The following is a 23,637-nucleotide window of genomic DNA, read 5'->3' on the forward strand; positions in this document are numbered from 1 at the left end:
TGGGAGGGAAGTGACGTCATACTACTTCCTGCTGTCGCGAGGCAACAGGAAGCTGCCGTGTGCGCGCTTGCACTGAAATCCGAGGTGAGAAATTCTCATCGTTGTGGTGGTGGTCGTTGTGGTGGTGGTTGTTGTTGTTGTTTACCAAGGTAGAGCCTCGCTCTCGTAGGGATGTCAGTTGAGTAGCAGCGAGCATGGGAATCGATGTCCAGGTTGGAACCTTACAACGCGGGGCCTAGCCACGCGGGGCCTTGCCTCCTGCCCTCGCCTGATTGCGTTCACTTTAATTATCTCGCTTAAGTTTAATTTGTCTTCACCCGGCTCGCCACTTTGTAACTTTGTTTTATTGTAAATATTCACGCAGTTTTTATTTTCTTTTGTTAGCAGGCCAAGCCCGCTTGAGCTGCTATACCGCTCTTGTTGTCAGAAGCGACCTGCCCACAACAACACAAGGTGAGGCTTTGTCAACGTGTGTGAATGTTTTGACTTAAAACTTTGGTGACTGCAGGAATTAATATTCTTGGTTTATTCGATAAAGTCACGTAGATAGAAAATAAAATAATAATAAAATGAAAAATAAAATAAAACAATAAACCCACGACGTTTCGATCGCAACACAAGTGGTCTTTATCTTATTGAATTTAATCTTCTTAGTTTTTTCGGTAAAGTCACGTTGAAGAGAAACAACAAAATAATAAAATATATATAACAATAAAAAATCTCACGACGTTTCGACCATAACTCAAACGGTCATCTTCAGGTGTGTTGGTTTGCATAAATTTATTTTTAAACAGCGCATTTATTTATAAAAAACGTTGGCGTCACGCGCAGCGATTTGGCAGTTTGCCCAGGACTAGTCCATCTATTTTTTTTTTAAAAGAGGAGGGGGGAGACGAAATTTTTTATAATGTATGCTGTCTGAAAGCCACTGTAAGCGTGAACAATCAATTAAGAACTGAAATGGTTTATCAAATCTTTCCAATGATTGCTAAGATAGAATCCATCTTCTCGGTTGAAATTGTCTCTGTGCTTGTATATGTGGATAGCCTCATGAACGAATCTCTCATGGAAGCCAGATGGCTTACAAAGAACCTCCGTCTTGGAAAAGTCAATGGCATGTGAGCCTACTGAATTAGAACAATGATCTGCTACGGCCGAGGTGTTGGTCCTACCGTGTTTAAGGTCTGCTTTATGTTCACGAATGCGGTCCGAGACATGGCGTTTGGTTTCTCCAATGTAACTACTACCACAGAGGCAACTTAGTTTGTAGACACCAGGGTATTGTATGTCCGGAATCACATCTTTTACAGACGGAACCAGATCACGGATTTTATGTAATGTGTTGAAACGGACCTGGATCTTGTGTTTATTCAAGATTTTGGAGATCTTTTTTGTGATCCCAGCAATGTAGGGTAAAGTGATGGTTTTGAAAGGCTCCTCAAGAGGGTTCTTCTTCATGGTTTGAGTGATAGCTTTGCGGATTGTATAGTCGGAGTAACCATTAGCCCTAAGAGCTTGGTGTACGTGCTTGAGTTCACTGCTTATGTGTTCCTGGTCGGATATGCATTGGGCTCTATGATACAGAGTCTTGATGAGAGAATTCTTCTGTGATGGATGGTGGTGGGAATCCGGTTTCAGATAAGCATCCGTATGGGTAGCTTTCCTGTAGACAGAGTGGCTCATTGAACCATCAGGTCTCTTTTTAATTAGGACATCCAAAAAAGGTATCTTGCCATCTATTTCGACTTCCATGGTAAATCTGATGGCTGGGTGTATGGAATTGATGTGGTCGAAGAATTGGTCTAGAGCAGGCCGGCCATGTGGCCAGATGACAAAAGTGTCATCCACGTACCTCTTCCATAAGGTTGGGCGCAGAGTGGCAGTCTGGATGGCGTCAGTCTCAAATTTCTCCATGAAAATGTTAGCTATAACTGGAGAAAGGGGGGAGCCCATTGGGGTGCCCTCAGTTTGTTTGTAGAAAGTTCCATTCCAAGTGAAGTATGTATTGGTTAAACAGTGCCTCACCAGGGGGGGTACCTCAGTGTTTAGTCCTTGATGAACCAAGTCTTCAATGATTGCAATGGTGTCAGGTACAGGAACCTTGGTGAATAAGGAAACTATATCAAAACTGACAAGCAGGTCGTCTGGGGACAGGGAAATACCCTTGATTGTCGATACCAGGTGAGTAGAATTTTGTACCGCAGAGGTGGTCTTTCCAGTGAAAGGACGCAGGATTTCAGACAAAAAACGAGCTAGTTTGTAGGTGGGGGAGCTGATAGTAGAGACTATGGGACGAAGAGGTGTATCAACTTTATGTATTTTTGGTAAGCCGTATAATCTTGGTGGCCTGGCAGGAGAAGGTTTAGACTAGTTTGTAGGTGGGGGAGCTGATAGTAGAGACTATGGGACGAAGAGGTGTATCAACTTTATGTATTTTTGGTAAGCCGTATAATCTTGGTGGCCTGGCAGGAGAAGGTTTCGACTAGGAGGGTGAGAGAACAGGCTAGCAGTGGAGAGGCTAGGAGCGTGAGAGAACAGGCTAGCAGTGGAGAGGCCAGGAGGGTGAGAGAACAGGCTAGCAGTGGAGAGGCTAGGAGCGTGAGAGAGAACAGGCTAGCAGTGGAGAGGCTAGGAGAGAGAGAGAACAGGCGAGCAGTGGAGAGGCTAGGAGAGGGAGAGAGAACAGGCTAGCAGTGGGGAGGCTTGGAGGGTGAGAGAACAGGCTAGCAGTGGAGAGGCTAGGAGCGTGAGAGAGAACAGGCTAGCAGTGGAGAGGCTAGGAGAGTGAGAGAACAGGCTAGCAGTGGAGAGGCTAGGAGAGTGAGAGAGAACAGGCTAGCAGTGGAGAGGCTAGGAGGGTGAGAGAACAGGCTAGCAGTGGAGAGGCTAGGAGAGTGAGAGAGAACAGGCTAGCAGTGGAGAGGCTAGGAGGGTGAGAGAACAGGCTAGCAGTGGAGAGGCTAGGAGCGTGAGAGAACAGGCTAGCAGTGGAGAGGCTAGGAGAGAGAGAACAGGCTAGCAGTGGAGAGGCTAGGAGCGTGAGAGAACAGGCTAGCAGTGGAGAGGCTAGGAGCGTGAGAGAACAGGCTAGCAGTAGAGAGGCTAGGAGGGTGAGAGAGAACAGGCTAGCCGTGGAGAGGCTAGGAGAGTGAGAGAGAACAGGTGAGCAGTGGAGAGGCTAGGAGAGTGAGAGATAACAGGCTAGCAGTGGAGAGGCTAGGAGAGTGAGAGAACAGGCTAGCAGTGGAGAGGCTAGGAGAGTGAGAGAATAGGCTAGCAGTGGAGAGGCTAGGAGAGTGAGAGAACAGGCTAGCAGTGGAGAGGCTAGGAGCGTGAGAGAACAGGCTAGCAGTAGAGAGGCTAGGAGCGTGAGAGAGAACAGGCTAGCAGTGGAGAGGCTAGGAGGGTGAGAGAACAGGCTAGCAGTGGAGAGGCTAGGAGCATGAGAGAGAACAGGCTAGCAGTGGAGAGGCTAGGAGAGTGAGAGAACAGGCAGGCAGTGGAGAGGCTAGGAGAGTGAGAGAGAACAGGCTAGCAGTGGAGAGGCTAGGAGGGTGAGAGAACAGGCTAGCAGTGGAGAGGCTAGGAGAGTGAGAGAACAGGCTAGCAGTGGAGAGGCTAGGAGGGTGAGAGAACAGGCTAGCAGTGGAGAGGCGAGGAGCGTGAGAGAACAGGCTAGCAGTGGAGAGGCTAGGAGAGAGAGAACAGGCTAGCAGTGGAGAGGCTAGGAGCGTGAGAGAACAGGCTAGTAGTGGAGAGGCCAGGAGGGTGAGAGAACAGGCTAGCAGTGGAGAGGCTTGGAGAGAGAGAACAGGGCAGCAGTGGAGAGGCTAGGAGCGTGAGAGAACAGGCTAGCAGTGGAGAGGCTAAGGAGAGTGAGAGAACAGGCTAGCAGTGGAGAGGCTAGGAGCGTGAGAGAGAACAGGCTAGCAGTGGAGAGGCTAGGAGAGTGAGAGAGAGAACAGGCTAGCAGTGGAGAGGCTAGGAGCGTGAGAGAACAGGATAGCAGTAGAGAGGCTAGGAGGGTGAGAGAGAACAGGCTAGCCGTGGAGAGGCTATGAGAGTGAGAGAACAGGCTAGCAGTAGAGAGGCTAGGAGCGTGAGAGAGAACAGGCTAGCAGTGGAGAGGCTAGGAGAGAGAGAACAGGCTACCAGTGGAGGCTAGGAGAGTGAGAGAACAGGCTAGCAGTGGAGAGGCTAGGAGAGTGAGAGAACAGGCTAGCAGTGGAGAGGCTAGGAGCGTGAGAGAACAGGCTAGCAGTAGAGAGGCTAGGAGCGTGAGAGAGAACAGGCTAGCAGTGGAGAAGCTAGGAGGGTGAGAGAACAGGCTAGCAGTGGAGAGGCTAGGAGCGTGAGAGAGAACAGGCTAGCAGTGGAGAGGCTAGGAGGGTGAGAGAACAGGCTAGCAGTGGAGAGGCTAGGAGCGTGAGAGAACAGGCTAGCAGTGGAGAGGCTAGGAGAGTGAGAGAACAGGCTAGCAGTGGAGAGGCTAGGAGAGTGAGAGAATAGGCTAGCAGTGGAGAGGCTAGGAGAGTGAGAGAACAGGCTAGCAGTGGAGAGGCTAGGAGCGTGAGAGAACAGGCTAGCAGTAGAGAGGCTAGGAGCGTGAGAGAGAACAGGCTATAAGTGGAGAGGCTAGGAGGGTGAGAGAACAGGCTAGCAGTGGAGAGGCTAGGAGCATGAGAGAGAACAGGCTAGCAGTGGAGAGGCTAGGAGAGTGAGAGAACAGGCAGGCAGTGGAGAGGCTAGGAGAGTGAGAGAGAACAGGCTAGCAGTGGAGAGGCTAGGAGGGTGAGAGAACAGGCTAGCAGTGGAGAGGCTAGGAGAGTGAGAGAACAGGCTAGCAGTGGAGAGGCTAGGAGGGTGAGAGAACAGGCTAGCAGTGGAGAGGCGAGGAGCGTGAGAGAACAGGCGAGCCGTGGAGAGGCTAGGAGTGTGAGAGAACAGGCTAGTAGTGGAGAGGCTAGGAGGGTGAGAGAACAGGCTAGTAGTGGAGAGGCCAGGAGGGTGAGAGAACAGGCTAGCAGTGGAGAGGCTAGGAGCATGAGGGAGAACAGGCTAGCAGTGGAGAGGCTAGGAGAGAGAGAACAGGCTAGCAGTGGAGAGGCTAGGAGCGTGAGAGAACAGGCTAGTAGTGGAGAGGCCAGGAGGGTGAGAGAACAGGCTAGCAGTGGAGAGGCTTGGAGAGAGAGAACAGGGCAGCAGTGGAGAGGCTAGGAGCGTGAGAGAACAGGCTAGCAGTGGAGAGGCTAAGGAGAGTGAGAGAACAGGCTAGCAGTGGAGAGGCTAGGAGCGTGAGAGAGAACAGGCTAGCAGTGGAGAGGCTAGGAGAGTGAGAGAGAGAACAGGCTAGCAGTGGAGAGGCTAGGAGCGTGAGAGAACAGGATAGCAGTAGAGAGGCTAGGAGGGTGAGAGAGAACAGGCTAGCCGTGGAGAGGCTATGAGAGTGAGAGAACAGGCTAGCAGTAGAGAGGCTAGGAGCGTGAGAGAGAACAGGCTAGCAGTGGAGAGGCTAGGAGAGTGAGAGAGAACAGGCTAGCAGTGGAGAGGCTAGGAGAGAGAGAACAGGCTAGCAGTGGAGAGGCTTGCAGAGAGAGAACAGGGCAGCAGTGGAGAGGCTAGGAGCGTGAGAGCACAGGCTAGCAGTGGAGAGGCTAAGGAGAGTGAGAGAACAGGCTAGCAATAGAGAGGCTAGGAGCGTGAGAGAGAACAGGCTAGCAGTGGAGAGGCTAGGAGAGAGAGAACAGGCTACCAGTGGAGGCTAGGAGAGTGAGAGAACAGGCTAGCAGTGGAGAGGCTAGGAGAGTGAGAGAACAGGCTAGCAGTGGAGAGGCTAGGAGCGTGAGAGAACAGGCTAGCAGTAGAGAGGCTAGGAGCGTGAGAGAGAACAGGCTAGCAGTGGAGAAGCTAGGAGGGTGAGAGAACAGGCTAGCAGTGGAGAGGCTAGGAGCGTGAGAGAGAACAGGCTAGCAGTGGAGAGGCTAGGAGGGTGAGAGAACAGGCTAGCAGTGGAGAGGCTAGGAGCGTGAGAGAACAGGCTAGCAGTGGAGAGGCTAGGAGAGAGAGAACAGGCTAGCAGTGGAGAGGCTAGGAGCGTGAGAGAACAGGCTAGCAGTGGAGAGGCCAGCAGGGTGAGAGAACAGGCTAGCAGTGGAGAGGCTAGGAGCGTGAGAGAACAGGCTAGCAGTGGAGAGGCTAGGAGAGAGAGAGAGAACAGGCGAGCAGTGGAGAGGCTAGGAGAGTGAGTGAGAACAGGCTAGCAGTGGAGAGGCTAGGAGAGAGAGAACAGGCTAGCAGTGGAGAGGCTAGGAGCGTGAGAGAACAGGCTAGCAGTGGAGAGACTAGGAGAGTGAGAGAACAGGCTAGCAGTGGAGAGGCTAGGAGCGTGAGAGAACAGGCTAGCAGTAGAGAGGCTAGGAGCGTGAGAGAGAACAGGCAGGCAGTGGAGAGGCTAGGAGAGTGAGAGAACAGGCTAGCAGTGGAGAGGCTAGGAGCGTGAGAGAACAGGCTAGCAGTGGAGAGGCTAGGAGCGTGAGAGAACAGGCTAGCAGTGGAGAGGCTAGGAGAGAGAGAACAGGCTAGCAGTGGAGAGGCTAGGAGCGTGAGAGAACAGGCTAGCAGTGGAGAGGCCAGGAGGGTGAGAGAGAACAGGCGAGCCGTGGAGAGGCTTGGAGAGAGAGAACAGGGCAGCAGTGGAGAGGCTAGGAGCGTGAGAGAGAACAGGCTAGCAGTGGAGCGGCTAGGAGCGTGAGAGAACAGGCTAGCAGTGGAGAGGCTAAGGAGAGTGAGAGAACAGGCTAGCAGTAGAGAGGCTAGGAGCGTGAGAGAGAACAGGCTAGCAGTGGAAAGGCTAGGAGAGTGAGAGAGGGAGAACAGGCTAGCAGTGGAGAGGCTAAGGAGCGTGAGAGAACAGGCTAGCAGTGGAGAGGCTAGGAGCGTGAGAGAACAGGCTAGCAGTAGAGAGGCTAGGAGGGTGAGAGAGAACAGGCGAGCCGTGGAGAGGCTATGAGAGTGAGAGAACAGGCTAGCAGTAGAGAGGCTAGGAGCGTGAGAGAGAACAGGCTAGCAGTGGAGAGGCTAGGAGAGTGAGAGAGAACAGGCTAGCAGTGGAGAGGCTAGGAGAGTGAGAGAGAACAGGCTAGCAGTGGAGAGGCTAGGAGAGAGAGAACAGGCTAGCAGTGGAGAGGCTAGGAGAGTGAGAGAACAGGCTAGCAGTGGAGAGGCTAGGAGCGTGAGAGAATAGGCTAGCAGTAGAGAGGCTAGGAGCGTGAGAGAGAACAGGCTAGCAGTGGAGAGGCTAGGAGGGTGAGAGAACAGGCTAGCAGTGGAGAGGCTAGGAGGGTGAGAGAACAGGCTAGCAGTGGAGAGGCTAGGAGAGTGAGAGAGAACAGGCTAGCAGTGGAGAGGCTAGGAGCGTGAGAGAACAGGCTAGCAGTAGAGAGGCTAGGAGCGGGAGAGAGAACAGGCTAGCAGTGGAGAGGCTAGGAGGGTGAGAGAACAGGCTAGCAGTGGAGAGGCTAGGAGCGTGAGAGAGAACAGGCTAGCAGTGGAGAGGCTAGGAGAGTGAGAGAGAACAGGCAGGCAGTGGAGAGGCTAGGAGAGTGAGAGAGAACAGGCTAGCAGTGGAGAGGCTAGGAGGGTGAGAGAACAGGCTAGCAGTGGAGAGGCTAGGAGCGTGAGAGAACAGGCTAGCAGTGGAGAGGCTAGGAGAGAGAGAACAGGCTAGCAGTGGAGAGGCTAGGAGCGTGAGAGAACAGGCTAGCAGTGGAGAGGCTAGGAGTGTGAGAGAACGGGCTAGCAGTAGAGAGGCTAGGAGGGTGAGAGAGAACAGGCTAGCCGTGGAGAGGCTATGAGAGTGAGAGAACAGGCTAGCAGTAGAGAGGCTAGGAGCGTGAGAGAACAGGCTAGCAGTGGAGAGGCTAGGAGAGTGAGAGAGAACAGGCTAGCAGTGGAGAGGCTAGGAGAGTGAGAGAGAACAGGCTAGCAGTGGAGAGGCTAGGAGAGTGAGAGAGAACAGGGCAGCAGTGGAGAGGCTAGGAGAGAGAGAACAGGCTAGCAGTGGAGAGGCTAGGAGAGAGAGAACAGGTTAGCAGGGGAGAGGCTAGGAGAGTGAGAGAACAGGCTAGCAGTGGAGAGGCTAGGAGAGTGAGAGAACAGGCTAGCAGTGGAGAGGCTAGGAGCGTGAGAGAATAGGCTAGCAGTAGAGAGGCTAGGAGCGTGAGAGAGAACAGGCTAGCAGTGGAGAGGCTAGGAGTGTGAGAGAACAGGCTAGCAGTGGAGAGGCTAGGAGCGTGAGAGAACAGGCTAGCAGTGGAGAGGCTAGGAGAGTGAGAGAGAACAGGCAGGCAGTGGAGAGGCTAGGAGAGTGAGAGAGAACAGGCTAGCAGTGGAGAGGCTAGGAGGGTGAGAGAACAGGCTAGCAGTGGAGAGGCTAGGAGAGTGAGAGAGAACAGGCTAGCAGTGGAGAGGCTAGAAGAGTGAGAGAGAACAGGCTAGCAGTGGAGAGGCTAGGAGCGTGAGAGAACAGGCTAGCAGTAGAGAGGCTAGGAGCGGGAGAGAGAACAGGCTAGCAGTGGAGAGGCTAGGAGGGTGAGAGAACAGGCTAGCAGTGGAGAGGCTAGGAGCGTGAGAGAGAACAGGCTAGCAGTGGAGAGGCTAGGAGAGTGAGAGAACAGGCTAGCAGTGGAGAGGCTAGGAGGGTGAGAGAACAGGCTAGCAGTGGAGAGGCTAGGAGCGTGAGAGAACAGGCTAGCAGTGGAGAGGCTAGGAGAGAGAGAACAGGCTAGCAGTGGAGAGGCTAGGAGCGTGAGAGAACAGGCTAGCAGTGGAGAGGCTAGGAGTGTGAGAGAACGGGCTAGCAGTAGAGAGGCTAGGAGGGTGAGAGAGAACAGGCTAGCCGTGGAGAGGCTATGAGAGTGAGAGAACAGGCTAGCAGTAGAGAGGCTAGGAGCGTGAGAGAACAGGCTAGCAGTGGAGAGGCTAGGAGAGTGAGAGATAACAGGCTAGCAGTGGAGAGGCTAGGAGAGTGAGAGAGAACAGGCTAGCAGTGGAGAGGCTAGGAGAGTGAGAGAGAACAGGGCAGCAGTGGAGAGGCTAGGAGAGAGAGAACAGGCTAGCAGTGGAGAGGCTAGGAGAGAGAGAACAGGTTAGCAGGGGAGAGGCTAGGAGAGTGAGAGAACAGGCTAGCAGTGGAGAGGCTAGGAGAGTGAGAGAACAGGCTAGCAGTGGAGAGGCTAGGAGCGTGAGAGAATAGGCTAGCAGTAGAGAGGCTAGGAGCGTGAGAGAGAACAGGCTAGCAGTGGAGAGGCTAGGAGTGTGAGAGAACAGGCTAGCAGTGGAGAGGCTAGGAGCGTGAGAGAACAGGCTAGCAGTGGAGAGGCTAGGAGAGTGAGAGAGAACAGGCAGGCAGTGGAGAGGCTAGGAGAGTGAGAGAGAACAGGCTAGCAGTGGAGAGGCTAGGAGGGTGAGAGAACAGGCTAGCAGTGGAGAGGCTAGGAGAGTGAGAGAGAACAGGCTAGCAGTGGAGAGGCTAGGAGCGTGAGAGAACAGGCTAGCAGTAGAGAGGCTAGGAGAGGGTGAGAGAACAGGCTAGCAGTGGAGAGGCTAGGAGGGTGAGAGAACAGGCTAGCAGTGGAGAGGCTGGGAGCGTGAGAGAGAACAGGCTAGCAGTGGAGAGGCTAGGAGAGTGAGAGAGAACAGGCAGGCAGTGGAGAGGCTAGGAGAGTGAGAGAGAACAGGCTAGCAGTAGAGAGGCTAGGAGCGGGAGAGAGAACAGGCTAGCAGTGGAGAGGCTAGGAGGGTGAGAGAACAGGCTAGCAGTGGAGAGGCTAGGAGCGTGAGAGAACAGGCTAGCAGTGGAGAGGCTAGGAGTGTGAGAGAACGGGCTAGCAGTAGAGAGGCTAGGAGGGTGAGAGAGAACAGGCTAGCAGTAGAGAGGCTAGGAGGGTGAGAGAGAACAGGCTAGCAGTGAAGAGGCTGTTCTCTCTCTGTGTGCCAGTGGTGAGCTGTTCTCTCTGTGTGCCAGTGGTGAGCTGTTAGTGTGTGCCAGTGGTGAGCTGTTCTCTCTGTGTGCTAGTGGTGAGCTGTTCTCTCTGTGTACCAGTGGTGAGCTGTTCTCTCTCTGTGTGCCAGTGGTGAGCTGTTCTCTCTCTGTGTGCCAGTGGTGAGCTGTTCTCTCTGTGTGCCAGTGGTGAGCTGTTCTCTCTGTGTGCCAGTGGTGAGCTGTTCTCTCTGTGCCAGTGGTGAGCTGTTCTCTGTGTGTCAGTGGTGAGCTGTTCTCTCTGTGTGCCAGTGGTGAGCTGTTCTCTCTGTGTGCCAGTGGTGAGCTGTTCTCTCTCTGTGTGCCAGTGGTGAGCTTTTCTTTCTGTGTGCCAGTGGTGAGCTGTTCTCTCTGTGTGCCAGTGGTGAGCTGTTCTCTCTCTGTCAGTGGTGAGCTGTTCTCTCTGTGTGTGTGCCAGTGGTGAGCTGTTCTCTCTGTAGGCCAGTGGTGAGCTGTTCTCTCTGTGTGCCAGTGGTGAGCTGTTCTCTCTCTGTGTGCCAGTGGTGAGCTGTTCTCTCTGTGCCAGTGGTGAGCTGTTCTCTCTCTGTGTGCCAGTGGTGAGCTGTTCTCTCTGTGTGCCAGTGGTGAGCTGTTCTCTCTGTGTGTCAGTGGTGAGCTGTTCTCTCGCTGTGCCAGTGGTGAGCTGTTCTCTGTGTGCCAGTGGTGAGCTGTTCTCTCTCTGTGTGTCAGTGGTGAGCTGTTCTCTCTCTGTGCCAGTGGTGAGCTGTTCTCTCTGTGCCAGTGGTGAGCTGTTCTCTGTGTGTCAGTGGTGAGCTGTTCTCTCTGTGTGTGCCAGTGGTGAGCTTTCTCTCTGTGCCAGTGGTGAGCTGTTCTCTCTGTGTGTCAGTGGTGAGCTGTTCTCTCGCTGTGCCAGTGGTGAGCTGTTCTCTCTGTGTGCCAGTGGTGAGCTGTTCTCTCTCTGTGTGCCAGTGGTGAGCTGTTCTCTCTGTGTGCCAGTGGTGAGCTGTTCTCTCTGTGTGTCAGTGGTGAGCTGTTCTCTCTCTGTGTTTGCCAGTGGTGAGCTGTTCTCTCTCTGTGTTTGCCAGTGGTGAGCTGTTCTCTCGCTGTGCCAGTGGTGAGCTGTTCTCTCTCTCTCTATGTGCTAGGGGTGAGCTGTTCTCTCTGTGTGCCAGTGGTGAGCTGTTCTCTCTCTGTGTGCCAGTGGTGAGCTGTTCTCTCTGTGTGTCAGTGGTGAGCTGTTCTCTCGCTGTGCCAGTGGTGAGCTGTTCTCTCTGTGTGCCAGTGGTGAGCTGTTCTCTCTCTGTGTGCCAGTGGTGAGCTGTTCTCTCTGTGTGCCAGTGGTGAGCTGTTCTCTCTGTGTGTCAGTGGTGAGCTGTTCTCTCTCTGTGTTTGCCAGTGGTGAGCTGTTCTCTCTCTGTGTTTGCCAGTGGTGAGCTGTTCTCTCGCTGTGCCAGTGGTGAGCTGTTCTCTCTCTCTCTATGTGCTAGGGGTGAGCTGTTCTCTCTGTGTGCCAGTGGTGAGCTGTTCTCTGTGTGCCAGTGGTGAGCTGTTCTCTCTCTGTGTGCCAGTGGTGAGCTGTTCTCTCTCTGTGTGCCAGTGGTGAGCTGTTCTCTCTCTCTCTGTGCTAGTGGTGAGCTGTTCTCTCTGTGTGCCAGTGGTGAGCTGTTCTCTCTCTGTGTGCCAGTGGTGAGCTGTTCTCTCTGTGTGCCAGTGGTGAGCTGTTAGTGTGTGCCAGTGGTGAGCTGTTCTCTCTGTGTGCTAGTGGTGAGCTGTTCTCTCTGTGTATCAGTGGTGAGCTGTTCTCTGTGTGCCAGTGGTGAGCTGTTGTCTCTGTGTGCCAGTGGTGAGCTGTTGTCTCTGTGTGCCAGTGGTGAGCTGTTCTCTCTGTGTTTCAGTGGTGAGCTGTTCTCTCTGTGTGCCAGTGGTGAGCTGTTCTCTCTGTGTGCCAGTGGTGAGCTGTTCTCTCTGTGCCAGTGGTGAGCTGTTCTCTCTCTGTGTGCCAGTGGTGAGCTGTTCTCTCTGTGTGCCAGTGGTGAGCTGTTCTCTCTGTGTGTCAGTGGTGAGCTGTTCTCTCGCTGTGCCAGTGGTGAGCTGTTCTCTGTGTGCCAGTGGTGAGCTGTTCTCTCTCTGTGTGTCAGTGGTGAGCTGTTCTCTCTCTGTGCCAGTGGTGAGCTGTTCTCTCTGTGCCAGTGGTGAGCTGTTCTTTGTTTGTCAGTGGTGAGCTGTTCTCTCTCTGTGTGCCAGTGGTGAGCTTTCTCTCTGTGCCAGTGGTGAGCTGTTCTCTCTGTGTGTCAGTGGTGAGCTGTTCTCTCGCTGTGCCAGTGGTGAGCTGTTCTCTCTGTGTGCCAGTGGTGAGCTGTTCTCTCTCTGTGTGCCAGTGGTGAGCTGTTCTCTCTCTGTGTGCCAGTGGTGAGCTGTTCTCTCTCTCTGTGCTAGTGGTGAGCTGTTCTCTCTGTGTGCCAGTGGTGAGCTGTTCTCTCTCTGTGTGCCAGTGGTGAGCTGTTCTCTCTCTGTGTGCCAGTGGTGAGCTGTTCTCTCTGTGTGCCAGTGGTGAGCTGTTAGTGTGTGCCAGTGGTGAGCTGTTCTCTCTGTGTGCTAGTGGTGAGCTGTTCTCTCTGTGTACCAGTGGTGAGCTGTTCTCTCTCTGTGTGCCAGTGGTGAGCTGTTCTCTCTCTGTGTGCCAGTGGTGAGCTGTTCTCTCTGTGTGCCAGTGGTGAGCTGTTCTCTCTGTGTGCCAGTGGTGAGCTGTTCTCTCTCTGTGTGCCAGTGGTGAGCTGTTCTCTCTCTGTGTGCCAGTGGTGAGCTGTTCTCTCTCTCTGTGCTAGTGGTGAGCTGTTCTCTCTGTGTGCCAGTGGTGAGCTGTTCTCTCTCTGTGTGCCAGTGGTGAGCTGTTCTCTCTCTGTGTGCCAGTGGTGAGCTGTTCTCTCTGTGTGCCAGTGGTGAGCTGTTAGTGTGTGCCAGTGGTGAGCTGTTCTCTCTGTGTGCTAGTGGTGAGCTGTTCTCTCTGTGTACCAGTGGTGAGCTGTTCTCTCTCTGTGTGCCAGTGGTGAGCTGTTCTCTCTCTGTGTGTCAGTGGTGAGCTGTTCTCTCGCTGTGCCAGTGGTGAGCTGTTCTCTCTGTGTGCCAGTGGTGAGCTGTTCTCTCTCTGTGTGCCAGTGGTGAGCTGTTCTCTCTCTGTGTGCCAGTGGTGAGCTGTTCTCTCTCTCTGTGCTAGTGGTGAGCTGTTCTCTCTGTGTGCCAGTGGTGAGCTGTTCTCTCTCTGTGTGCCAGTGGTGAGCTGTTCTCTCTCTGTGTGCCAGTGGTGAGCTGTTCTCTCTGTGTGCCAGTGGTGAGCTGTTAGTGTGTGCCAGTGGTGAGCTGTTCTCTCTGTGTGCTAGTGGTGAGCTGTTCTCTCTGTGTACCAGTGGTGAGCTGTTCTCTCTCTGTGTGCCAGTGGTGAGCTGTTCTCTCTCTGTGTGCCAGTGGTGAGCTGTTCTCTCTGTGTGCCAGTGGTGAGCTGTTCTCTCTGTGTGCCAGTGGTGAGCTGTTCTCTCTGTGCCAGTGGTGAGCTGTTCTCTGTGTGTCAGTGGTGAGCTGTTCTCTCTGTGTGCCAGTGGTGAGCTGTTCTCTCTGTGTGCCAGTGGTGAGCTGTTCTCTCTCTGTGTGCCAGTGGTGAGCTTTTCTTTCTGTGTGCCAGTGGTGAGCTGTTCTCTCTGTGTGCCAGTGGTGAGCTGTTCTCTCTCTGTCAGTGGTGAGCTGTTCTCTCTGTGTGTGTGCCAGTGGTGAGCTGTTCTCTCTGTAGGCCAGTGGTGAGCTGTTCTCTCTGTGTGGCAGTGGTGAGCTGTTCTCTCTCTGTGTGCCAGTGGTGAGCTGTTCTCTCTGTGCCAGTGGTGAGCTGTTCTCTCTCTGTGTGCCAGTGGTGAGCTGTTCTCTCTGTGTGCCAGTGGTGAGCTGTTCTCTCTGTGTGTCAGTGGTGAGCTGTTCTCTCGCTGTGCCAGTGGTGAGCTGTTCTCTGTGTGCCAGTGGTGAGCTGTTCTCTCTCTGTGTGTCAGTGGTGAGCTGTTCTCTCTCTGTGCCAGTGGTGAGCTGTTCTCTCTGTGCCAGTGGTGAGCTGTTCTCTGTGTGTCAGTGGTGAGCTGTTCTCTCTGTGTGTGCCAGTGGTGAGCTTTCTCTCTGTGCCAGTGGTGAGCTGTTCTCTCTGTGTGTCAGTGGTGAGCTGTTCTCTCGCTGTGCCAGTGGTGAGCTGTTCTCTCTGTGTGCCAGTGGTGAGCTGTTCTCTCTCTGTGTGCCAGTGGTGAGCTGTTCTCTCTGTGTGCCAGTGGTGAGCTGTTCTCTCTGTGTGTCAGTGGTGAGCTGTTCTCTCTCTGTGTTTGCCAGTGGTGAGCTGTTCTCTCTCTGTGTTTGCCAGTGGTGAGCTGTTCTCTCGCTGTGCCAGTGGTGAGCTGTTCTCTCTCTCTCTATGTGCTAGGGGTGAGCTGTTCTCTCTGTGTGCCAGTGGTGAGCTGTTCTCTCTCTGTGTGCCAGTGGTGAGCTGTTCTCTCTGTGTGTCAGTGGTGAGCTGTTCTCTCGCTGTGCCAGTGGTGAGCTGTTCTCTCTGTGTGCCAGTGGTGAGCTGTTCTCTCTCTGTGTGCCAGTGGTGAGCTGTTCTCTCTGTGTGCCAGTGGTGAGCTGTTCTCTCTGTGTGTCAGTGGTGAGCTGTTCTCTCTCTGTGTTTGCCAGTGGTGAGCTGTTCTCTCTCTGTGTTTGCCAGTGGTGAGCTGTTCTCTCGCTGTGCCAGTGGTGAGCTGTTCTCTCTCTCTCTATGTGCTAGGGGTGAGCTGTTCTCTCTGTGTGCCAGTGGTGAGCTGTTCTCTGTGTGCCAGTGGTGAGCTGTTCTCTCTCTGTGTGCCAGTGGTGAGCTGTTCTCTCTCTGTGTGCCAGTGGTGAGCTGTTCTCTCTCTCTCTGTGCTAGTGGTGAGCTGTTCTCTCTGTGTGCCAGTGGTGAGCTGTTCTCTCTCTGTGTGCCAGTGGTGAGCTGTTCTCTCTGTGTGCCAGTGGTGAGCTGTTAGTGTGTGCCAGTGGTGAGCTGTTCTCTCTGTGTGCTAGTGGTGAGCTGTTCTCTCTGTGTATCAGTGGTGAGCTGTTCTCTGTGTGCCAGTGGTGAGCTGTTGTCTCTGTGTGCCAGTGGTGAGCTGTTGTCTCTGTGTGCCAGTGGTGAGCTGTTCTCTCTGTGTTTCAGTGGTGAGCTGTTCTCTCTGTGTGCCAGTGGTGAGCTGTTCTCTCTGTGTGCCAGTGGTGAGCTGTTCTCTCTGTGCCAGTGGTGAGCTGTTCTCTCTCTGTGTGCCAGTGGTGAGCTGTTCTCTCTGTGTGCCAGTGGTGAGCTGTTCTCTCTGTGTGTCAGTGGTGAGCTGTTCTCTCGCTGTGCCAGTGGTGAGCTGTTCTCTGTGTGCCAGTGGTGAGCTGTTCTCTCTCTGTGTGTCAGTGGTGAGCTGTTCTCTCTCTGTGCCAGTGGTGAGCTGTTCTCTCTGTGCCAGTGGTGAGCTGTTCTTTGTTTGTCAGTGGTGAGCTGTTCTCTCTCTGTGTGCCAGTGGTGAGCTTTCTCTCTGTGCCAGTGGTGAGCTGTTCTCTCTGTGTGTCAGTGGTGAGCTGTTCTCTCGCTGTGCCAGTGGTGAGCTGTTCTCTCTGTGTGCCAGTGGTGAGCTGTTCTCTCTCTGTGTGCCAGTGGTGAGCTGTTCTCTCTCTGTGTGCCAGTGGTGAGCTGTTCTCTCTCTCTGTGCTAGTGGTGAGCTGTTCTCTCTGTGTGCCAGTGGTGAGCTGTTCTCTCTCTGTGTGCCAGTGGTGAGCTGTTCTCTCTCTGTGTGCCAGTGGTGAGCTGTTCTCTCTGTGTGCCAGTGGTGAGCTGTTAGTGTGTGCCAGTGGTGAGCTGTTCTCTCTGTGTGCTAGTGGTGAGCTGTTCTCTCTGTGTACCAGTGGTGAGCTGTTCTCTCTCTGTGTGCCAGTGGTGAGCTGTTCTCTCTCTGTGTGCCAGTGGTGAGCTGTTCTCTCTGTGTGCCAGTGGTGAGCTGTTCTCTCTGTGTGCCAGTGGTGAGCTGTTCTCTCTGTGCCAGTGGTGAGCTGTTCTCTGTGTGTCAGTGGTGAGCTGTTCTCTCTGTGTGCCAGTGGTGAGCTGTTCTCTCTGTGTGCCAGTGGTGAGCTGTTCTCTCTCTGTGTGCCAGTGGTGAGCTTTTCTTTCTGTGTGCCAGTGGTGAGCTGTTCTCTCTGTGTGCCAGTGGTGAGCTGTTCTCTCTCTGTCAGTGGTGAGCTGTTCTCTCTGTGTGTGTGCCAGTGGTGAGCTGTTCTCTCTGTAGGCCAGTGGTGAGCTGTTCTCTCTGTGTGCCAGTGGTGAGCTGTTCTCTCTCTGTGTGCCAGTGGTGAGCTGTTCTCTCTGTGCCAGTGGTGAGCTGTTCTCTCTCTGTGTGCCAGTGGTGAGCTGTTCTCTCTGTGTGCCAGTGGTGAGCTGTTCTCTCTGTGTGTCAGTGGTGAGCTGTTCTCTCGCTGTGCCAGTGGTGAGCTGTTCTCTGTGTGCCAGTGGTGAGCTGTTCTCTCTCTGTGTGTCAGTGGTGAGCTGTTCTCTCTCTGTGCCAGTGGTGAGCTGTTCTCTCTGTGCCAGTGGTGAGCTGTTCTCTGTGTGTCAGTGGTGAGCTGTTCTCTCTGTGTGTGCCAGTGGTGAGCTTTCTCTCTGTGCCAGTGGTGAGCTGTTCTCTCTGTGTGTCAGTGGTGAGCTGTTCTCTCGCTGTGCCAGTGGTGAGCTGTTCTCTCTGTGTGCCAGTGGTGAGCTGTTCTCTCTCTGTGTGCCAGTGGTGAGCTGTTCTCTCTGTGTGCCAGTGGTGAGCTGTTCTCTCTGTGTGTCAGTGGTGAGCTGTTCTCTCTCTGTGTTTGCCAGTGGTGAGCTGTTCTCTCTCTGTGTTTGCCAGTGGTGAGCTGTTCTCTCGCTGTGCCAGTGGTGAGCTGTTCTCTCTCTCTCTATGTGCTAGGGGTGAGCTGTTCTCTCTGTGTGCCAGTGGTGAGCTGTTCTCTCTCTGTGTGCCAGTGGTGAGCTGTTCTCTCTGTGTGTCAGTGGTGAGCTGTTCTCTCGCTGTGCCAGTGGTGAGCTGTTCTCTCTGTGTGCCAGTGGTGAGCTGTTCTCTCTCTGTGTGCCAGTGGTGAGCTGTTCTCTCTGTGTGCCAGTGGTGAGCTGTTCTCTCTGTGTGTCAGTGGTGAGCTGTTCTCTCTCTGTGTTTGCCAGTGGTGAGCTGTTCTCTCTCTGTGTTTGCCAGTGGTGAGCTGTTCTCTCGCTGTGCCAGTGGTGAGCTGTTCTCTCTCTCTCTATGTGCTAGGGGTGAGCTGTTCTCTCTGTGTGCCAGTGGTGAGCTGTTCTCTGTGTGCCAGTGGTGAGCTGTTCTCTCTCTGTGTGCCAGTGGTGAGCTGTTCTCTCTCTGTGTGCCAGTGGTGAGCTGTTCTCTCTCTCTCTGTGCTAGTGGTGAGCTGTTCTCTCTGTGTGCCAGTGGTGAGCTGTTCTCTCTCTGTGTGCCAGTGGTGAGCTGTTCTCTCTGTGTGCCAGTGGTGAGCTGTTAGTGTGTGCCAGTGGTGAGCTGTTCTCTCTGTGTGCTAGTGGTGAGCTGTTCTCTCTGTGTATCAGTGGTGAGCTGTTCTCTGTGTGCCAGTGGTGAGCTGTTGTCTCTGTGTGCCAGTGGTGAGCTGTTGTCTCTGTGTGCCAGTGGTGAGCTGTTCTCTCTGTGTTTCAGTGGTGAGCTGTTCTCTCTGTGTGCCAGTGGTGAGCTGTTCTCTCTGTGTGCCAGTGGTGAGCTGTTCTCTCTGTGCCAGTGGTGAGCTGTTCTCTCTCTGTGTGCCAGTGGTGAGCTGTTCTCTCTGTGTGCCAGTGGTGAGCTGTTCTCTCTGTGTGTCAGTGGTGAGCTGTTCTCTCGCTGTGCCAGTGGTGAGCTGTTCTCTGTGTGCCAGTGGTGAGCTGTTCTCTCTCTGTGTGTCAGTGGTGAGCTGTTCTCTCTCTGTGCCAGTGGTGAGCTGTTCTCTCTGTGCCAGTGGTGAGCTGTTCTCTCTGTGTCAGTGGTGAGCTGTTCTCTCGCTGTGCCAGTGGTGAGCTGTTCTCTCTGTGTGCCAGTGGTGAGCTGTTCTCTCTCTGTGTGCCAGTGGTGAGCTGTTCTCTCTGTGTGCCAGTGGTGAGCTGTTCTCTCTCTGTGTGCCAGTGGTGAGCTGTTCTCTCTGTGTGCCAGTGGTGAGCTGTTAGTGTGTGCCAGTGGTGAGCTGTTCTCTCTCTGTGTGCTAGTGGTGAGCTGTTCTCTCTGTGTACCAGTGGTGAGCTGTTCTCTCTCTGTGTGCCAGTGGTGAGCTGTTCTCTCTCTGTGTGCCAGTGGTGAGCTGTTCTCTCTCTGTGTGCCAGTGGTGAGCTGTCTCTCTGTGTGCCAGTGGTGAGCTGTTCTCTCTCTCTGTGCTAGTGGTGAGCTGTTCTCTCTGTGTGCCAGTGGTGAGCTGTTCTCTCTGTGTGCCAGTGGTGAGCTGTTCTCTCTGTGTGTCAGTGGTGAGCTGTTCTCTCGCTGTGCCAGTGGTGAGCTGTTCTCTGTGTGCCAGTGGTGAGCTGTTCTCTCTCTGTGTGTCAGTGGTGAGCTGTTCTCTCTCAGTGCCAGTGGTGAGCTGTTCTCTCTGTGCCAGTGGTGAGCTGTTCTCTCTGTGTCAGTGGTGAGCTGTTCTCTCGCTGTGCCAGTGGTGAGCTGTTCTCTCTGTGTGCCAGTGGTGAGCTGTTCTCTCTCTGTGTGCCAGTGGTGAGCTGTTCTCTCTGTGTGCCAGTGGTGAGCTGTTCTCTCTCTGTGTGCCAGTGGTGAGCTGTTCTCTCTGTGTGCCAGTGGTGAGCTGTTAGTGTGTGCCAGTGGTGAGCTGTTCTCTCTCTGTGTGCTAGTGGTGAGCTGTTCTCTCTGTGTACCAGTGGTGAGCTGTTCTCTCTCTGTGTGCCAGTGGTGAGCTGTTCTCTCTCTGTGTGCCAGTGGTGAGCTGTTCTCTCTCTGTGTGCCAGTGGTGAGCTGTCTCTCTGTGTGCCAGTGGTGAGCTGTTCTCTCTGTGTGCCAGTGGTGAGCTGTTAGTGTGTGCCAGTGGTGAGCTGTTCTCTCTCTGTGTGCCAGTGGTGAGCTGTTCTCTCTCTGTGTGCCAGTGGTGAGCTGTTCTCTCTGTGTACCAGTGGTGAGCTGTTCTCTCTCTGTGTGCCAGTGGTGAGCTGTTCTCTCTCTGTGTGCCAGTGGTGAGCTGTTCTCTCTCTGTGTGCCAGTGGTGAGCTGTTCTCTCTGTGTGCCAGTGGTGAGCTGTTCTCTCTGTGTTTCAGTGGTGAGCTGTTCTCTCTGTGTGCCAGTGGTGAGCTGTTAGTGTGTGCCAGTGGTGAGCTGTTCTCTCTGTACCAGTGGTGAGCTGTTCTCTCTCTGTGTGCCAGTGGTGAGCTGTTCTCTCTGTGTGTGACAGTGGTGAGCTGTTCTCTCTCACTGTGTCAGTGGTGAGCTGTTCTCTCTCACTGTGTCAGTGGTGAGCTGTTCTCTGTGCCAGTGGTGAGCTGTTTTCTCTGTGCCAGTGGTGAGCTGTTCTCTCTCAGTGCCAGTGGTGAGCTGTTCTCTCTGTGTGCCAGTGGTGAGCTGTTAGTGTGTGCCAGTGGTGAGCTGTTCTCTCTGTAACAGTGGTGAGCTGTTCTCTCTGTGTGCCAGTGGTGAGCTGTTCTCTCGCTGTACCAGTGGTAAGCTGTTCTCTCTCGCTGTGCCAGTGGTGAGGCCGTCGCTGTGCCGGTGAGTGGGTCAATCCCCAACGTCGCCCCCCCCCCCGCCACGCCTCGTGTGCTGCTCTGTACAGCTCTCACACTAACAACAACTCTTCTCTCCGCCTGATGAAGGCCGCTCGTGTTGCCATCGAAACGTCGTGGGCTTTTTTGGCTTTTGTTATTTCCCCAGTGATTATTTAAACATTTTTACTATCTAATTTTTGCCGCGTTATTTTTATTTTCTATCTACCGTTACTTCATAGAAAGGACCAGGAATCACTAATAAAACCCTGTGTCTTCTTTGGTTCTTTCGGTAAAGTCACGAGGAATGAGAATAAAATAATAAATTGATAAAATAAAATAACACAATAATATTCTCACGACCTTTCGGCCACAACACAAGCGGCCTTCATCAGGTGAAGGGACGAGACTGGTAGGACAGCGCTGGAGTGAAAGAGCCACGTTCAGATCACGGCCTTTAAGCTGTGTGAGAGGAACAAAGCGCCTTGACAAAGGAATTAGCATATAATTTAGCATTGAAATGGCTGAATGATTAGCTTGTGACTGGTCACAGAAATAGTTATGTTAAAAGTTAAAGCATACACATCCGCAGAGGCACCCCTTGACAATGGAATTAGCATAGAATTTAGCATTGAAATAGCTAAGTTAAAGCATACACATCCGCAGAGGCACCCCTTGACAATGGAATTAGCATAGAATTTAGCATTGAAATAGCTGAGTGATTAGCTTGTAACTGCTTACAGAAATAGCTACGTTAAAGTCAGACCATACACATTCACCGAGGCACTTAGTACAAATCAAACAGGAGAATTTAGCATTGAAATAACTAGGCGAATTTAGCATTGAAATAACTGAGTGATTAGCTAGTGACTGGTCACAGAAATGACTATGTTGAAGTCAAGGCCTACACATCTGAGCTATTCACAGTACTATATAGTGACCCAATAAAAACTAAAATATAAATTACCTTAATGTTATCAATAAACTCTATATTCTCCAATCAGCTCAGCTACCAACAATAAGTCGTTATATATCACAATGCTATATGGCAAAAAATGGGTGGATTCTTACCCTCAACTTTAGCACCACGGATAGCTACGGGCCCCGTTCAGACGGATGAGTTCGTCCATGGTCGGAACAGAGGAGGGGGAGAGAGTCTCTCCGTGTCTCTCCACGTCTCTCTGTGTCTCCGTGTGTCTCCGTGTCTCTCCGTGTCTCTCCGCGTGTCCGTGTCTCTTGTCTCCGCGTGTCTCTCCGTGTCTCTCCGCGTCTCTCCGTGTCTCTCCGTGTCTCTCCGTGTCTCTCCGCGTCTCTCCGTATCTCTCCGTTTCTCTCCGTGTCTCTCCGCGTCTCTCCGTGTCTCTCCGTTTCTCTCCGTGTCTCTCCACGTCTCTCCATGTCTCTCCTTGTCTCTCCGTGTCTCTCCGTGTCTCTCCGTGTCTCCGTGTCTCCGCGTGTCTCTCCGCGTCTCTCCGTGTCTCTTGTCACCGCGTGTCTCTCCATTTCTCTGCGTGTCTCTCCGTGTATCTCCGTGTCTCTCCGTGTCTCCGCGTGTCTCTCCGTGTCTCTCCGTGTCTCTCTGCGTCTCTCCGTGTCTCTTGTCACCGCGTGTCTCTCCGTGTCTCTCCGTGTCTCTCGCGTCTCTCCACGTCTCTCCGTGTCTCTCCGCGTCTCTCCGTGTCTCTCCGTGTCTCTTGTCACTGCGTGTCTCTCCGTGTCTCTCCGTGTCTCTCCGTGTCTCCGCGTGTCTCTCCGTGTCTCTCCGTGTCTCTCCGTGTCTCCGTGTCTCTCCGTGTCTCTTGTCACCGCGTGTCTCTCCGTGTCTCTCCGTGTCTCTCCGCGTCTCTCCGCGTCTCTCCGTGTCTCTTGTCACCGCGTGTCTCTCCGTGTCTCTCCGTGTCTCTCCGCGTCTCTCCGTGTCTCTCCGTGTCTCTTGTCACCGCGTGTCTCTCCGTGTCTCTCCGCGTCTCTCCTTGTCTCTCCTTGTCTCTCCGTGTCTCTCCTTGTCTCCGCGTGTCTCTCCGTGTCTCTCCGTGTCTCTCCGCGTCTCTCCTTGTCTCTCCGTGTCTCTCTGCGTCTCTCCGTGTCTCTTGTCTTTCCGTGTCTCTCCTTGTCTCTCCTTGTCTCTCCGTGTCTCTCCTTGTCTCCGCGTGTCTCTCCGTGTCTCTGCGTGTCTCTCCATGTCTCTCCGTGTCTCTCCGTGTCTCTTGTCACCGCGTGTCTCTCGTCTCTCTGTGTCTCTCCGCGTCTCTCCGCGTCTCTCCGTGTCTCTTGTCACCGCGTGTCTCTCCGTGTCTCTCCGTGTCCGTGTCTCTCCACGTCTCTCCGTGTCTCTCCGCGTCTCTCCGTGCCTCTCCATGTCTCTTGTCACCGTGTGTCTCTCCATGTCTCTCCGCGTCTCTCCTTGTCTCTCCGTGTCTCTCCTTGTCTCCGCGTGTCTCTCCGTTTCTCTCCGTGTCTCTCCTTGTCTCTCCGTGTCTCTCTGCATCTCTCCGTGTCTCTCCGTGTCTCTCCACGTCTCTTCACGTCTCTCCTTGTCTCTCTGTGTCTCTCCGTGTCTCTCCGTGTCTCTCCGCGTCTCTCCGTGTCTCTCCTTGTCTCTCCGTGTCTCTCCGCGTGTCTCTCCGTGTCTCTCCGTGTCTCTCCGTGTCTCTCCGCGTCTCTCCGTCTCTCTCCGTGTCTCTCCGTGTCTCCGTGTGTCTCTCCGCGTCTCTCCTTGTCTCTCCGCGTCTTTCCGTGTCTCTCCGTGTCTCTCCGTGTCTCCGCGTGTCTCTGCGTGTCTCTCCATGTCTCTCCGTGTCTCCGCGTGTCTCCGCGTGTTTCCGCTTCTCTCCGTGTCTCTCCGCGTCTCTCCATGTCTCTCCGTGTCTCCGCGTGCGTTCGATGCGCGTGGAGCGACCCGCGTCACGGACTCACGCGCTATCTTCCTTTCTCATCGCCGCCCGCCCGCCCGCCCGCCCTTCTCTCTCTCTCCTCCTCCTCCTCCCTCTCCATGACCTCGTCGCCCATCGAGTCGACGAGCGAGGAGCAGCCAAATTCAACTGTGCGCCGGCCAGCCGGGGTGGAAGGCCGGACACACTGGACATACAGGGGAGGGTCGTGCATGCGGGCGTGCGGGTGGGCGGGCGGGCTCGCGTTCCACTCACTAACTCACTCACTCACCCGCTCACTCACCCACTCACTCACTCACCCGCTCACTCACCCACTCACTAACTCACCCGGTCACTCACTCACCCGCTCACTCACCCATCCACTCACCCACTCACTCACCCATCCACTCACCCACTCACCCAACCACTCACTCACCCACTCACTTACCCAACCACTCACCCGCTCACTCACCCATCCACTCACCCACTCACTCACCCACCCACTCACCCACCCACTCACCCGCTCACTCACCCATCCACTCACCCACCCAACCACCCACTCACTCACCCATCCACTCACCCACCCAACCACCCACTCACTCACCCACTCATTAATTTTTCCCCCCCGCAAAGACGTCCAGCAGGGGCACGGGGCTCAGCGAGTGACACCGACAATCGGGGCGACATTCTCGTCACAACAGACGGTCACGTGGGCTGGCGGCACCTGACGACAGCACGTGGGTCAAAACGTTGGACGCCGCGTTTGGTGGAATCGGGTGACATTGCTCATCGCTGTGCCAAGGTGCGACTCGAAGCGGTCTAAGTACGGGGCTCACGAGCGGCCGCGTTTGTTCCTCCGTGCCTGCTTGTAGCGGCTAAACAGCGGAATAAAACCCATCGCATTTAGAGGATATTGTCCCTTGTGATGCTTTGAATGTTGAACTGTGTCCATGTACATACAGAACAGAACAAACATACTCGTGATTAAAAAACACAAACATTAAATTCCGATTTAAAGCTTT

At 53.9% G+C, this 23,637-nt stretch overlaps 1 long non-coding RNA gene across 1 annotated transcript; it reads left to right on the plus strand.

Moving 5' to 3' along the window:
- Positions 1–382: 382 nt before the first annotated feature.
- Positions 383–23,637, plus strand: LOC142917330 (uncharacterized). Its single transcript, XR_012936968.1, has 2 exons — positions 383–453; positions 22,759–23,637. It is a non-coding gene; the product is annotated as an uncharacterized LOC142917330 (long non-coding RNA).

This window comes from Petromyzon marinus, unplaced genomic scaffold, assembly GCF_048934315.1.
Source record: "Petromyzon marinus isolate PM22_M1 ecotype Great Lakes invasive population unplaced genomic scaffold, UKy_Petmar_22M1.pri1.0 PM_G_Scaffold_46, whole genome shotgun sequence".
Lineage (NCBI taxonomy): Eukaryota > Metazoa > Chordata > Hyperoartia > Petromyzontiformes > Petromyzontidae > Petromyzon > Petromyzon marinus.